The sequence below is a fragment of the Anolis sagrei genome, chromosome 7, assembly GCF_037176765.1.
Source record: "Anolis sagrei isolate rAnoSag1 chromosome 7, rAnoSag1.mat, whole genome shotgun sequence".
NCBI lineage: Eukaryota > Metazoa > Chordata > Lepidosauria > Squamata > Dactyloidae > Anolis > Anolis sagrei.
Window position 1 is genome coordinate 8,034,980 of NC_090027.1, and position 15,570 is coordinate 8,050,549.

The following is a 15,570-nucleotide window of genomic DNA, read 5'->3' on the forward strand; positions in this document are numbered from 1 at the left end:
CCTTAGCAATTCCATGATCGACCTTCACCACAGACACAAAATATTGTAATCTCAGTACGTAAACACAATGATGGTAAAACTACTAGGCCTGGGTAACAACGGAAAAATTTGTTTCTAAAATCGATTCGTTTTTTGGGGGGTTTTGCGTTTCGTTATTTAAAATAATTACAAAATTTTCCTTTTAAAAAGTTCGATATTTACAAAATTTCGTAAATGGTAAAAAAATAACGAATCGATTTCCGAAACAATAACGAATCGATTCGTTAATGGTGGACGCGACCGCGAAATACGCTAAAAAACCTCCAAAAACTTCTGAAGCTTCCCTCTCCCTCTGTTCTTGACTGTTGGTGTGATATTATAATTTTTTTTTTTCACTAATTAAACCATAAAACTGGCCCAGACATGCGGAAATAATAACGAAACGACCTCAGACCAATAACGAAACGAATACAATAACGAAATACGAAGCATTTACAAAACGTATTTAAAAATTCGTTTTTTTAAATAATTGCTCCAGAATGGTTCGTTATCGTTTTGTAATTGGAAAAATTAACGAATTATTAACGAATTATGAATTAACGAAACGAAACCACCCAGGCCTAAAAACTACACATTACATTAATGTTCAACTTATTTCCTGTGCTAAAAAATGCAACTAGTGAGGACCACAATATGTGGATTGCATACTTAACACATTGTTTTTGTCTACCTTCAGTGCATGGTGTATGCATCCTCTGCCATGCATTCGTAAACATCCAGCCAAATGTTCTAGAAATACAATTATATTTATGTCTTAGAGAGCATCATAGACACCTTCTGCTCCCTTGGAAACATCCTGTTCTACTTCCTTATGCATTATGTTCGTCGTAGTGATCAGGCTGGTAAAACCCTCTAAATGTAATCAACCTCTCAAGGGCATCAGTCAGGTTCTTTTCCTAGCTAGATAATCGTATCAAGGAAAGTTGTACTGAAACTCTGCAAGATAGCAAAAGTAACATTCAGAAATCTTTTCGCTAAACTAAGGTTGCAGGGCTACATTTCTTGATAATGGGGAAAAAAATATTAAAACTCAGCTAAGTGAACAGTGTTAGAGATTTGGAATGGTTCCTAAAATACCTTTGAAACCTTCCACACTAAGACTACAATTTCCAGAAACCTGTTGGAAAATTCTCTCCACATTAATTCAGCTGAAACTCCAGGAAATCACTCAGGCATGTGTTCACTAGGCATGGAAAGAATCGCTTGGATAACTCGTTGCTTGTAATAATTTCATTAAAATTACCTTTTTGAAGTGATATTGAAGCTTTTTAAAAAACCGGAAGTCCCTTTGCCCTTCCAAAGCTTTTTCTGCCATTTTTGTTACAACTCAGGAAATGAGTTGAAAATGATTCAGCTTTCCCCTGCTTCTGGTCCCTGGCCTTGGCTCAAGCCAGAGAAGCCAGTTTTAAACCAGAGAAGGAAGGAATTTCTTCCACTTGCTTTTCCCCGCTTCTGATCAAGCCGAGGCAGATGGACCAGAACCGGGGGCAAGTGGAGGAAATTCCTTCCTTCTCTGACTCAAGCCAGAGAAGCCAGTTCTAAAGCCAGAGAAGCCAGTTTTAAAGCAAAGAAGGAAGGAATTTCCTGGCCTCGACTCAAGCCAGAGAAGCCAGTTTTAAAGCCAGAGAAACCAATTTTAAACCAGAGAAGGAAGGAATTTCCAGGCTTCGGCTCAAGCCAGAGAAGCCAGTTTTAAACCAGAGAAGGAAGGAATTTCCTGGCCTCGGCTCAAGCCAGAGAAGCTAGTTTTAAACCAGAGAAGGAAGAATTTCCTGGCCTCGACTCAAGCCAGAGAAGCCGGTTTTAAAGCCAGAGAAACCAATTTTAAGCCAGAGAAGGAAGGAATTGCCAGGCTTCAGCTCAAGCCAGAGAAGCTAGTTTTAAACCAGAGAAGGAAGGAATTTCCAGGCTTTGGCTCAAGTCAGAGAAGCTAGTTTTAAACCAGAGAAGGAAGGAATTTCCAGGCTTTGGCTCAAGTCAGAGAAGCTAGTTTTAAACCAGAGAAGGAAGGAATTTCCTGGCCTCGGCTCAAGCCAGAGGAGCCAGTTTTAAAGCCAGAGAAACCAGTTTTAAACCAGAGAAGGAAGGAATTTCCTGGCCTCAACTCAAGCCAGTTTTAAACCAGAGAAAGAAGGAATTTCCTCCACTTGCTTTCCCCTACTTATGGAGTAAAGCAACTACTTTCAAAGTAAAGACCACCCAATGAAACAAGAAATAACACTTTCAAATCATTAATACCAGGATTCGGAAGTCTTGGAAGTTTCAAAAAGTTTTGAATTTTTTTTCTGTGAAAATCGGAATTGACTTTAGAATCGAACCGCCAGTGCCCCTACATCTGAAATGAGTTTTGAACCATTTTTTAATCAATCAAGCCTAGTGTTCACACTACAGAATTATAGTAGTTTAATACCGCATTAACTGCCATGGCTCAGTGCTATGGAATGAGCCCCCAGTGGTGCAATGGGTTAAAACCCTTCTGCTAGCAAGACTGGTCAATTATGTCAGGTTGGCAGTTCGAATCCCGGGAGCGGGGTAAGCTCCAATCTGTCAAGCTCTAGCTTCTCATGTGAGGACATGAGAGAAGCATCTCGCGGGATGGTAAAACACAAATCATCCAGACATCCCCTGGGCAACGTCCTTGCAGACAGCCAATTCTCTCACACCAGAAACAACTTGCAGTTTCTCAAGTCACTTCTAACATGAAAAAAAATGCTATGGTATTCTGAAATGCGTAATTTGGTAAATAGTTACTCTCTTCTGTCAGAAAGCTCTCCTGCTACATTAAACTACAAATCCCAAGATTCTGTCTATGTCAATGAAAATGGTGTCAAATTGATATAATTTTGCAGTGTGTATGGGGTGTCACCTAATGACATTGCTCACTTGTGTTTCCACTGGGACTAAATCCACTGATGTGTCGAAAGGAATCAATTAAAACCTGACACAAATTACTGGGCAAAATAATAATTGACTTCTTACGTAATATACTGCAACTAGGTGAGTATCAAATTATAACTACCCTATTTTTTAATCTCAGTTCCCTAGATATACATTGTCTGGATGACTTAGCAGGGAGGACAACGCAGTGAACCAGGTTAAAATAGAGATTATCCAGAATCCTTTGGCCTTCTAAAATATACTATTTTACTTAAATACAAAGGCTTAAAAAAACATGCAACATGAACAATTTTGGTTGGGGGGGAGAATCAAAGAAGAAAAGTTTTCCATTTTTTTTCAACTTTTTTCCCATTCAAGGGAGCATGCAAAGCCCGTCTGTTCCTGATTTCCTCTGCTCTCTGCAGATGGTATTTCAAAACCAGAGTGCGGCATTGGCTAAGGAATGGAATTCTATATGTGAAATCCATCTGTGCACAAGAAATGTTTGTGTGCAACCCCCCCCCCCTTCCATGTTTTTCCTATATATAGTATTACCTTCACAACACTTTAGGGCTGTGTTTCCCAACCTTCCTAATGCCACAACTACCTAATACAGTTCCTTATGTTGTCGTGAACCAGATTGGGGTGTAGGGTGCTAACTAGGCTTGGGCGGTTTCGTTCGTTAATTTCGTAATTCGTTATTAATTCGTATTTAAATTAGCTTACGATCCAATATTGAGCCATGCAGGAATAGTGTGAGGAGTAATTAAGATTCGAAACAATTTTTTCAATTTGTTTTGTAATTATTTCAAAATTATTTCGTAATTATTTTGTAATTATTTCTGCATGTCTGGTGCAAGTTTTATAGTTGTTGTTTGTTTTATCACACCAACAGTCAACAACAGAGGGAGAGGGAAGCTTCAGAAGTTCCCCCTGTCGCATTTGAAGGTTTTTTTTAGCATATTGCGCAATCTCGTCCGCCATTAACGAATCGATTCGTAATTATACAAAATTTCGTAAATTTCAAAATTTTTAAAAGGAAAATTTCGGAATTATTTAAAAAAACGAAACGCAAGAGCCCCTTAAAAACGAAACGAGTTTAGAACCAATTTTTTCCGTGGTTACCCAAGCCTAGTGCCAACCTGTGCTGGATGGGGTTACACTCCCCTTGAAATCACAGGTCCACAGTCTGGGTGTCCTCCTGGACTTATCACTGACGCTTGAATCTCAGGCGTCGGCGGTGGCCGGGAGGGCCTTTGCACAATTAAGACTCGTGCGCCAACTGCGACCGTACCTCATGAAGGCGGATCTGGCCAGGGTAGTCCATGCCTTAGTCACCTCCAGATTGGACTACTGTAATGCACTCTATGTGGGGCTGCCCTTGAAAACAGCCCAGAAATTCCAATTGGTACAACGGGTGGTGGCCAGGTTACTAACTGGTGCTCCTTAAAGGGAGAGGTCATCCCTCCTGTTCAAAGAGCTCCACTGGCTGCCGTTCATTTTCAGGCTTCAGCCCCCCCCCCCCCCCCGCCCGAAATCCTCATAGTGGTTTGTGAAAAGGCCTTACTGGTGCATTATTTAAACTGTTTATTCATACCATGATCTGATCACCATACTCAATATATCCCATATGCATGGGGGTATTGGGGTAATGATACAAAAGGTTTGCTAGGCTAGACCCTCTTTCACTCAGACTCAGCCCCCCCCTGAAACTCAGCCCCCCCAAACCCCCCCTGAAAAAAATCAGCCCCCCACCCCCCCCAAAACGAAATCCTGGCTACGGGCCTGGTCTCTGGTGACCTCCCTCACACACCCCCCCCCCCCAGATGTCACAACCCCCAGGTTGAGAAATGCTGCTTTAGGGGGTTGACGGCCAGGGGAAAAGTGTGCAAAATTCTCACTGGACTCTTCTTTTTCCCAGTGGGGTTCCAGTCTGCCAGGAAACCTCTTTTTCTTCCTGGCAACAGATAAGTCAAGAGCCATTCCCTCATTATGAGAATGATATTCAGGGTATTGACGGAGCTAGAAGTGAGCTCTATATCATCTTCCTAACCTATACTGTGGATGAGTTTGATATCTGCATCATAATAAAACAAAACAAAACGATTATGTTATAGGCAACGTACAGCCAAATTGGCTTTATTTATTTGTCTCTGTAGTTATTTCTGGTTTTCAAGTGCCATTTGCATTTCCCTCTCCCCATCCTTAAGAGATTCCTGTCCCTTCTTGCATTTATTGCTTCCATTTCAGCTTATCTGATATCCCTGAGATTTTCTTTATCCCATCTCTTCATTCAATTACCAGCAAAGAATGCACATAACTTCTGCTGGCAGTTTCTATACACTTTGTTTAGCAATCTTTCTAATCATGATCTGAAGCAAAATCCAATTACAGGCAGACTGTGGTGTCCATTAGATTCCTATTAGCAAAGATAAAAGCTACTCCTGCTCTCCCTCCTCTTTCCCTTTTGCAACCTCCCACTCTGAGAGCTCAAGAAATAACAGAAAGACATAGTGCCGACAAAAGGTCATCAGCAGCGACAACAAAACTTTTTGGTTCAGGGAAATTAAAGGACAGCTACCTCTTTGTAGCTAAACATACAACTGGCTAGTGTTGATTAAAAGTTAGGTTTGGTTTTTTTTAAAGCAAGAGTCCACTGATTGCTGCTGCGTATGAAGCTCAACTTTGAAACATGAACACTAGGCCTGGGCGGTTTCGTTCGTTAATTTTGTAATTCGTTAAATATCCGTTAATTTTAGCAATTACAAAACGATTACAAAACTTATTTTTAAACCCGGAAGTGTTTTTAAATATCGAAACGGCATGCGCCAAAAGATTTTGTATTTCCGTCCATTTCGGAAATACGTAAGATGTAGATGCTTGCTGGGAGCTCTCCTCTCTCTCCTCTCCTTAGCCAGTCAGAGCCTGAAAGAGGAGGAGGAGGAGGAGAGGGCGGGGAAGGCGCCGGCTGAGCAAGCGAGCGAGAGGGCGAGCGAGAGGGCGAGCGACCCTCAGCGGGAAGGCGGCCCGTCCCTCCTTCCTCACCTTTGCGGTGGGTGTGCTTCGTTCTCCCAATTCCGCACTGAAACCTTAGCGGAGGGCTGGGCTAGATGGCCTTTGGGGAGCCCTTCTCCCAATTTCGCATTGAGACCGTAGCAGAGGGCAGGACTAGATGGCCTTTGGGGAGCCCCTTCTCCCAATTCCGCACTGAAACCTTAGCTTCGGCGGAGCCGGGCCCGACTCGGCGGCAGCGCTTGAGGGCCCGCCAGAGTGAGTGCCTGCCTTCCCTCCTTAATAATAATTTCTCCTCCCTATTCTACTAAATTAATAATTAAATTAAAAAAATATTGAAAAAATATTGGAAAAAAAAGGGCGCCATCTTTACAAAATGTTTTGTAAATATTAACGAAATTTCGTAAATACCGAACTTTTTTAAGGGAAAATTTTGTAATTATTTTAAATATCGAAACAAAAAAAAACCCCAAATACAAATCGATTTTAGAAACAAATTTTTGCGTTGTTACCCAGGCCTAATGAACACACACTGGGTTGTTGTAGGTTTTTTTTTGGGGGGGGGGGGTATATGGCCATGTTCTGGAGGCATTCTCTCCTGATGTTTCGCCTGCTTCTATGGCAAGCACCCTCAGAGGTAGTGAGGTCTGTTGGAACTAGGAAAATGGGTTTATATATCTATGGCTGATTTCTCTGGTTGAAGGAGTCTGCAGGGCCTTTCATGTTCCTTGATTCATGACCGCAGAGGGGAGCTGATGAGGAAACACAACATACAAACTATCTCCAGGACCACCACGAAAATCCAACAAATACGTTCAGCAAAGGACAAGAGGGATCCTCTCACCTCTGCAGGAGCCTCCCGTGTACCATGCAGCTGTGGACAAGTCTACAGAGGGACCACCAAATACAGTGTTGCCCAACCATGAATCAAGGAACACGGAAGGCACTGCAGGAAAATGGGTTTATATATCTGTGGAAAGACCAGGGTGGGACAAAGGACTCTTGTCTGCTGGAGCTAGGTGTGAATGTTTCAACTGACCACCTTGATTAGCATTTAATATTCAATGTTATGCAATATTCAGTAACATTTCATCAGGCTTCTTTCTACAACAGCGTTTCTCAACCTGGGGGTCAGGACCTCTGGGTGGGTCACGAGGGGGTGTCAGAGGGGTCGCCGAAGACCATCAGAAAACACAGTATTTTCTGTTGGTCACAGGAGTCCTGTGTGGGAAGTTTGGCCCAATTCTACCATTGGTGGGGGTCAGAGTGCTCTTTGGTTGTAGGTGAACTATAAATCCCAGCAGCTACAACTCCCAAATGTCAAGTCTATTTTCCCCAAATTCTTCCAGGGTTGACATGTGGACATATTGAGTGTTTGTGCCAAGTTTGGTCCAGATCCATAATTGTTTGATTCCACAGTGCTCTCTGGATGTAGGTGAACTACAACTTCCAAACTCAACATCAATGTCCACTAAACCCCTTCAGTATTTTCTGTTGGGCATGGGAGCTCTGTGTGCCAAGCTTGGTTCAATTCCATTGTTACTACAGTTCAGAATGCTCTTTGATTGGAGGTGAACAATAAATCCCAGCAACTACAACTCCCACATGTCAAGTCTATTTTCCCCCAAATTTCACCAGTGTTGACATGCGGGCATAGTTTGGTCCAGATCCATCATTGTTTGAGTCCACAGTGCTCTCTGGATGTAGGTGAACTAGAATTCCCAAAGTCAAGGTCAATGCCCACCAAACCCTTCCAGTATTTTCTGTTGGTCATGGGAGTTCTGTGTGCCAGGTTTGGTTCAATTCCATCGCTGGTAGAGTTCAGAATGCTCTTTGATTGTAGGTGAACTATAAATCCCAAATGTCAAAATCAACCCCCCCCCCACCCCACCAGTAGCAACAAAAATAATTTTATGGTCGCGGGGGTCACCACAGCATGAGGAACTGTATTAAGGGGTCGCAGCATTAGGAAGGTTGAGAACCACTGATCTACAACATAGCTACAGATTATGAAATATAGGCTGTGATATTCCTTAGTCTACACCAGTGGTTCTCAACCTGGGGTCCCAAGATGTTTTTGGCCTACAACTCCCAGAAATCCCAGCCAGTTTACCAGCTGTTAGGATTTCTGGGAGTTGTAGGCCAAAACACCTGGGGACCCACAGGTTGAGAACCACTGGTCTACACTGTAAGTGTTCTTTGGTCTACAGCAGTGGTTCTCAACCTTCCTAATGCCACAACCCCTTAATACAGTTCCTCATGTTGTGGTGACCCCCAACCATAACCCTAACATTATGAATCACCATGTAAATAATGATCTGCAGGATGTATTTTCATTCACTGGAGCAAATTTGGCACAAATACCCGGTATGCCAAAATTTGAATGCTGGTGGGGTTGGCGGGGGATTGATTTTGCCATTTGGGAGTTGTAGTTGCTGGGGTTTATAGTTAACCTGTAAACAAAGAGCATTCTGAAACCCACCAACAATGGAATTGAACCAAAGTTGGCACACAAAACTCCCATGACCAACAGAAAATACTGGAAGGCTTTGGTGGGCATTGACCTTGAGTTTGGGAGTTGAAGTTCGCCTATATCCAGAGAGCACTCTAGACTCCAACAATGATGGATCTGGAACAAACTTGGCACGAAAACTCAATATGTTCAAATGTGAACACTTGCGGGGTTTTGGGAAAATAGACCTTGAGATTTGGGAGTTGTACTTGCTGGGATTTATAGTTCACCTACAAACAAGGAGTGTTCTGAACCCCACCAACGATGGAATTGAACCAAACTTGGCACACAGTTCTCCCATGTCCAACAGAAAATACTGGAAAGGTTTGGTGGGCAGTGTCCTTTGGTTTTGGAGTTGTAGTTGACCTACATCCAGAGATCACTGTGGACTCAAACAATGATGGATCTGGACCGAACTCTACACGAATACTCAGTATGTCCAAATGTGAACACTGGTTGAGTTTGGGAAAAATGGAATCTTGACATTCGGGAGTTGTAGTTGCTGGGATTTATAGTTCACCTACAATCACAGAACATTCTGGACCCCACCAACGATAGAATTGGGCCAAACCTCCCAAACAGAACCTCCATGTAGGCCACAACGTGTGGCAGGGGACAGCTAGTGTATTGTATTTCTTTAGCTTCCAACTGCAAGGTCATTGCTAACTTTAAAAGAAATTACTGCTCCAATAGGGAGAAAACATGCATGATTATTAAACTGGTTCATTTTTTCTTCTTTTTTGGGTCTATTTTCTTGGGAAAATAGACCTTGAGATTTGGGAGTTGTACTTGCTGGGATTTACAGTTCACCTAAAATCAAGGAGTGTTCTGAACCCCACCAACGATGGAATTGGGCCAAACTTCCCACACAGAGACTCTCATGACCAACAGAAAATACTGTGTTTTCTGATGGTCTTTGGCAACCCCTCTGACACCCTTTTGCGACCCCTACAGAGGTCCCGACTCCCAGGTTGAGAAACACTGGTTTACAGTAGGCTTGGGTAACCACGGAAAAATTTGGTTCTAATCTCGTTTCGTTTTTAGGGGGCCCTTGCGTTTCATTTTTCTTAATAATTCCGAAATTTTCCTTTTAAAAATTTTGAAATTTACGAAATTTTGTAAAATTACGAATCGATTTGTTAATGGCGGACGCGATTGCGCAATATGCTAAAAAAACCTCCAAATGGGACAGGGGGAACTTCTGAAGCTTCCCTCTCCCTCTGTTGTTGACTGTTGGTGTGATAAAACAAACAACAACTATAAAACTTGCACCAGACATGCGAAAATAATTACGAAATAATTACGAAATAATTACGAAATAATTATGAAATAATTATGAAATAATTTCGAAATAATTACAAAATAATTACGAAATAAATTGAAAAAATTGTTTTGAATCTTTATTACTCCTCACACTATTCCTGCATGGCTCAATATTGAATCGTAAGCTAATTTAAATACGAATTAATAACGAATTACGAAATTAACGAACGAAACCGCCCAAGCCTAGTGTACAGTATAAGTTCCATGTATTTACAATTGGAAATATCCCACGGAGCATTTACGATATTGGAGTTGTCGCTGCAATAAACATTTATGGAGTTTCAGAGCTGTCTCACACAGAGAAGTTCTGTCCTTTTTACACATTTGTCACATTTTCCACCGCAGGCTGGAACCTATGATTTTCCATCATTACGAAATTGCACATCCTTAGAAAGGACAATGTGCACTTCTTCATTTTGTGTAAATCACTGTAGTTTCCTTTGGACTCGAGGAGCAAAGCTAATTTATTAAAGGTGGTATCTGGGTGGCTATCTTTATATATTAGGTATATATATCCTGTTCTTCTCCCAGGAGTGGGATTCAAGGTGGCCGACAATACAATTATAAAACAGATACAGATGAAGCACAATAGCCTGAATCCTGTTGCTAATTCTTACTAAAGTATACCCATTGCATCAATTATTTAATAATGTCAACATTTATATACATCGTGTTTGTGAAGTACCAACATGATTCAGGCTAACACATGCAGGAATACACAATCAAAGCACTCCTGATAGATGGGCATTCTTCTATCCTCTAAAGAAGGAGACTTCACCATGCTCCCAGGCTGCACAATCCACTGTCTAACACAGTGGTTCTCAACCTTCCTAATGCTGCGACCCCTTAGTACAGGTTATGTTTATTCATATCATGATCTGATCACCATGCTCAATATATCCCATATGCATGGGGGTATTGGGGTAACGATACCAAAGGTTTGCTAGGGTAGACCCTCTTTCACTCAGACTCAGCCCCCCCTCCCCCCGAATCAAATTCAGCTCCCCCTGAAACAAAATCCTGGCTACGGGCCTGCCGTGGACCGTTCTCTGACCTCCAAGAATCACTGCCTGAATATCAAGCAAAAAGTGGGTGCTAGAAACACTATCATATGAAAGCTGACTAGCACAACCTGAGGATCACAACCATATACAGTTAAGACATCTGCCCTTGCGCTGTGCTACTCTACTGCTGAGTATGCATGCCCAGTGTGGAAAACATCTCACTATGCTAAAATAATAGATGTGGCTCTCAATGAGACATGCCGCATTATCATGGGGTGTCTGCGCCCTACACCACTGGAGAAATTACACTGCTTAGCTGGTATTGCACCACCTGACATCTGCCAGGAAGTAGCAGCCAATAGTGAAAGGACCAAGGCAGTGACATTGAATCATAGAATCATAGAATCAAAGAGTTGGAAGAGACCTCATGGGCCATCCAGTCCAACCCCATTCTGCCAAGAAGCAGGAATATTGCATTCAAATCACCCCTGACAGATGGCCATCCAGCCTCTGCTTAAAAGCTTCCAAAGAAGGAGCCTCCACCACACTCCGGGGCAGAGAGTTCCACTGCCGAATGGCTCTCACAGGAAGAGCCATCTCCAGCCCATCCCCTGTTTGGATATCAGCCAGCACGCCAATGACGTAAATCAAGAAATAGTTTTCTAAGATCTACAGAGACACTCGCTGGAACACCTCAGCAAGCGAGAGTCCAAAAGTGGCAGGCTCAAACCCAGAATCTCAATCAGTGGCTGATACCAGATGAGAGACTCCCTCCAGGGTACATAGAAGACTGGGCGACTTGGAAGGTGCTGAACAGACTGCGCTCTGGCACCACGAGATGCAGAGCCAACCTTAAGAAATGGGGCTACAATGTGGAATTCACAACATGTGAGTGTGGAGAAGAGCAAACTACAGACCACGTACTGCAATGCAATCTGAGCCCTGCTATATGAACAATGGAGAACCTTCTTATATTAACACCAGAGGCACTCCAAGTCGCCAGCTACTGGTCAAAGTACATTTAGTATAATGCCAAGTTTGCGAACTTTGTGTGTGTGTATTTTTGGATTTTTAATAAATGCAACTGTTTGGTTCACTCCTGACACGATAAATAAATAATTATCTAGTGTGATGAAGTGGTTGCACGTTATGGGTCAGAAGAAGACCTATTGGAGAAAGTGAAACCTATGTTGTTGTGTACATGTCACTGAATAATTTCTTAAGGTATAAGTAACATTGCATTTTCTGAGCAACCTGGAGGAATCGACTTTTTTTGTGCACTCCTCCAGGCAGAACAGGTTATCAATTCTGAAATCAATGATTCCAAATGAAAAGTCACAGACAGATGGGTTTTTCCTAGCTGGGAAAAAAACCCCTCTACTGACTGCCTAATGGATTTGTGGAGGTGAGCAGTAAATTCTGATGAAAAAGAACAAGGTCTTTTGTAAATTAGATTTTTACAGCTGCATTTTTTCCTTAAACTGTATGTCCATTAAGGGGAAACCTATTTCCCATGGTTAGAAACTTAGATGTTAAGTAGCTACAGATGGACACAAAACATGGACATTGAGGCAAGTAGAAGATTTTGCTACAAACCCAGATGCCAACTGTAGTAGTGAATTGGCCTCATAGGACTGAATCAAACTACCCACAACTTGAGAAATACTTCCATATGCTCATCTTCTAATGCAGCATGATGAATCTTCCATGTTTTGAGTAGCCTCCCCACCTCCCCCGGTCTGGTGGGGGAAAGTGCAATGTGTCAATGCACCTTGCCATGCCTACCCCTGTCTGATGGGTGATGGGACAGGGTGCCAATGCACCTTGCCCTGATCTGCTACTCTTCCCCATGTGGGGTTCCTCAGGGTGCCATTCTCTCCCCTCTGTTATTTAACATCTATGTGCGACCACTTGCCTAGCTGGTTCGAGGTTTTGGGCTTGAGTGTTATCAGTACGCCGATGATACTCAGCTGGTGCTGAAGATGGAAGGCCGACCGGACTCTGTACCCGATTGTTTCCATCAGTGCCTCGAGGCCGTTACTGGATGGCTGTGTGCCAGCAGGTTGGGGGTGAATCCAGCAAAGACGGAGATCCTATGGCTGGGTCGACCGGGCAGTGGGGACATCCAGCTGCCTACCCTGGATGGCGAGGCACTATGCCTGTCATCATTGGTCAAGAGTCTGGGAGTCCTTTTGGACCCTCTGCTGACAATGGAGGCCCAGGTCTCTGCCGTGAGCAGAACCGCTTTCTTTCACCTGCGGCAGGCTAGACGGCTGGCCCCCTCCCTATCCAGGGACGACCTAGCTATGGTGATCTAGGCCATGGTCATCTCAAGGCTGGACTACTGTAACGCCCTCTACATTGGCCTTCCTCTGTCAGTGATCCGGAAGCTCAAGTTGGTACAAAATGCAGCTGCTCGGCTTCTTGCGGGAATTCCGATGAGATGCCACATAACACCAATCTTACTACAGCTGCATTGGTTACTAGGGCTGGGCGGTTTCGTTCGTTAATTTCATAATTCGTTAATAATTCGTATTTAAAGTAGCTTACGATCCGATATTGAACCATTCAGGAGCAACTAAAAATCAAAACGAATTTTTAAAATTTATTTCGTATTGTTTCGTAATTGTTTTGTAATTGTTTCGAAATTGTTTCGAAATCGTTTCATTATTATTTTGTTATTATTTCCATATGTCTGGTGCAAGTTTTATAGTTGTTGTTTGTTTTATCAGTGATAAAAAAATAAATTATCACACCAACAGTCAACAACAGAGGGAGAGGGAAGCTTCAGAAGTTCCCCCTGTCCCATTTGGAGGGTTTTTTAGCGTATTGCGCAATCGCGTCCGCCATTAACGAATTGATTCGTTATTGTTTCGAAATTGTTTCATAATTTCTGAAATTTTGTAAATATCGAACTTTTTTAAAGAAAAAATTCGGAATTCTTTTAAAAAACGCAACACAAAAACCCCCTAAAAACGAATCGAGTTTAGAAACAATTTTTTCTGTGGTTGCCCAGCCCTACTGGTTACCCATTGAGCACCGGATCACTTTCAAAGTGATGGTACTCACCTTTAAGGCCTTGCATGGTCTGGGGCCGATGTACCTGAGGGACCGCCTCACCCCCTACCAACCCCAGAGATCCCTCCCTTCTGAGGACCAAGATCTATTGGAAATTCCCAGTGTCAAGACTTTGCGTCTAACAGCAACCAGATGCAGAGCCTTCACAGCAGTGGCACCATCACTCTGGAATACTCTGCCACCTGAAGTCCGTGCCTTGCGGGACTTATCAGCTTTCCGCAGGGCATGCAAGACATACCTGTTTCGACAGGCCTTTGATCTTTGATATTTCTGTTTTTAAATTGTTTTAAATTGCTTTTAAATTTTGTTAGAGAGCAGGGCCTCCCCGGATGATCAAAGGGATTGTGTGGGTTCATATACAGAGATGCGGTAACAAAGGTATACAATCCAATATACAGTCCAGCTATACAATCTGACTCATTGCCACTGCAGGTCCAGGATGGTGCATATGACCACCATTTTTGCTCTGTACTAGAAAGGTAAAGGTCAGGCCCGTAGCCAGGATTTTGATTCGGGGGGTGCTGAGTTTGATTCAAAGGGGGGTGAGGGCTGAGGATCTATCCTAGCAAACCTTTTGTATCATTATGCCAATGGCCCCATGCATATGGGATATATTGAGCATGGTTACCAGATCATGATATGAAAAATATAACAGTTTAAATAATGTACCAGTAAAGGCTTCTTGCGGACCACCCTGAGAATTTGGGGGGGGGGGGCTGAAGGCCCTCAAGCCCTCCCCCGGCTACATGCCTGGTAAAGGTTGTTCCCTGACATTAAGCCCAGTCATGTCTGACTCTGGAGGTTGGTGCTTATCTCCATTTCTAAGCTGAAGAGCTGGCATTGTCCATAGACACCTGCAAGGTCATGTGGCCGTCATGACTTCATGGAGCGCCGTTACCTTCCCGCCGGAACGATACCTATTGATTTACTCACACTTGCATGTTTTTGAACTACTAGGTTGGCAGAAACTGGGGCTAATAGCAGGATCTCACCCCGCTCCCTGGATTCAAACCGGTGACCTTTTGATCAGCAAGATCAGCAGCTCAGCGGTTTAACCCATTGCGTCACTGGGGTGTCTGGACTAGTCCTAGATTAGCTAATCCTCTCTGCACACATATAGCATCTTGAAACTGGGGGTTTGTGGTCATATGGTAGGAATTTTTGGGGAGAGATTTGGTTGTTGCATGGTCAGAATAGACATCCAACCTGTGAAATAATTATAAAAGTGACTTGCATTGGCAGGAATCCTCTCTGCACACATATAGCATCTTGAAATTGGGGGTTTGTGGTCATATGGTAGGAATTTTTGGGGAGAGTTGTGGTTGTTGCATGGTCAGAATAGACATCCAATTTGTGAAATAATTATAAAAGTGACTTGCAGTGGCAGGAATCAGATTTACACTACTGTAATTTATAAAGAGAATGCAAGTCCTTTATTTAATATCCTGCCTTCATTCAATATCCAGAAGCAATAGGAATAAAATTTCCAGAGAAGCTAGTCAAGACTTTTATGTTTCAGTACAGTACACATAAAATTGCCAAAGAATCATTGAGGAAAGCACCTTTCCAAAAGAACACAACAGTAACAAGCCAAGTCTCCTCGTTATGCTTGCTTGTTTGTTCCAGTTGAATTTTTTGGATGTCAGGGCGAATCATGCAAAATATTATCTCCCTCTCTACATGACATGAATGACATCCAACTCCATTCATAACCATGCCATATGG

General features: G+C 42.9%; 1 protein-coding gene across 2 annotated transcripts in view; it reads right to left on the reverse strand.

Moving 5' to 3' along the window:
• The window catches only part of LRRTM4 (leucine rich repeat transmembrane neuronal 4), a 699,210-nt gene that overhangs the window by 169,628 nt on the left and 514,012 nt on the right, over positions 1-15,570 (reverse strand). The window lies entirely within an intron of this gene.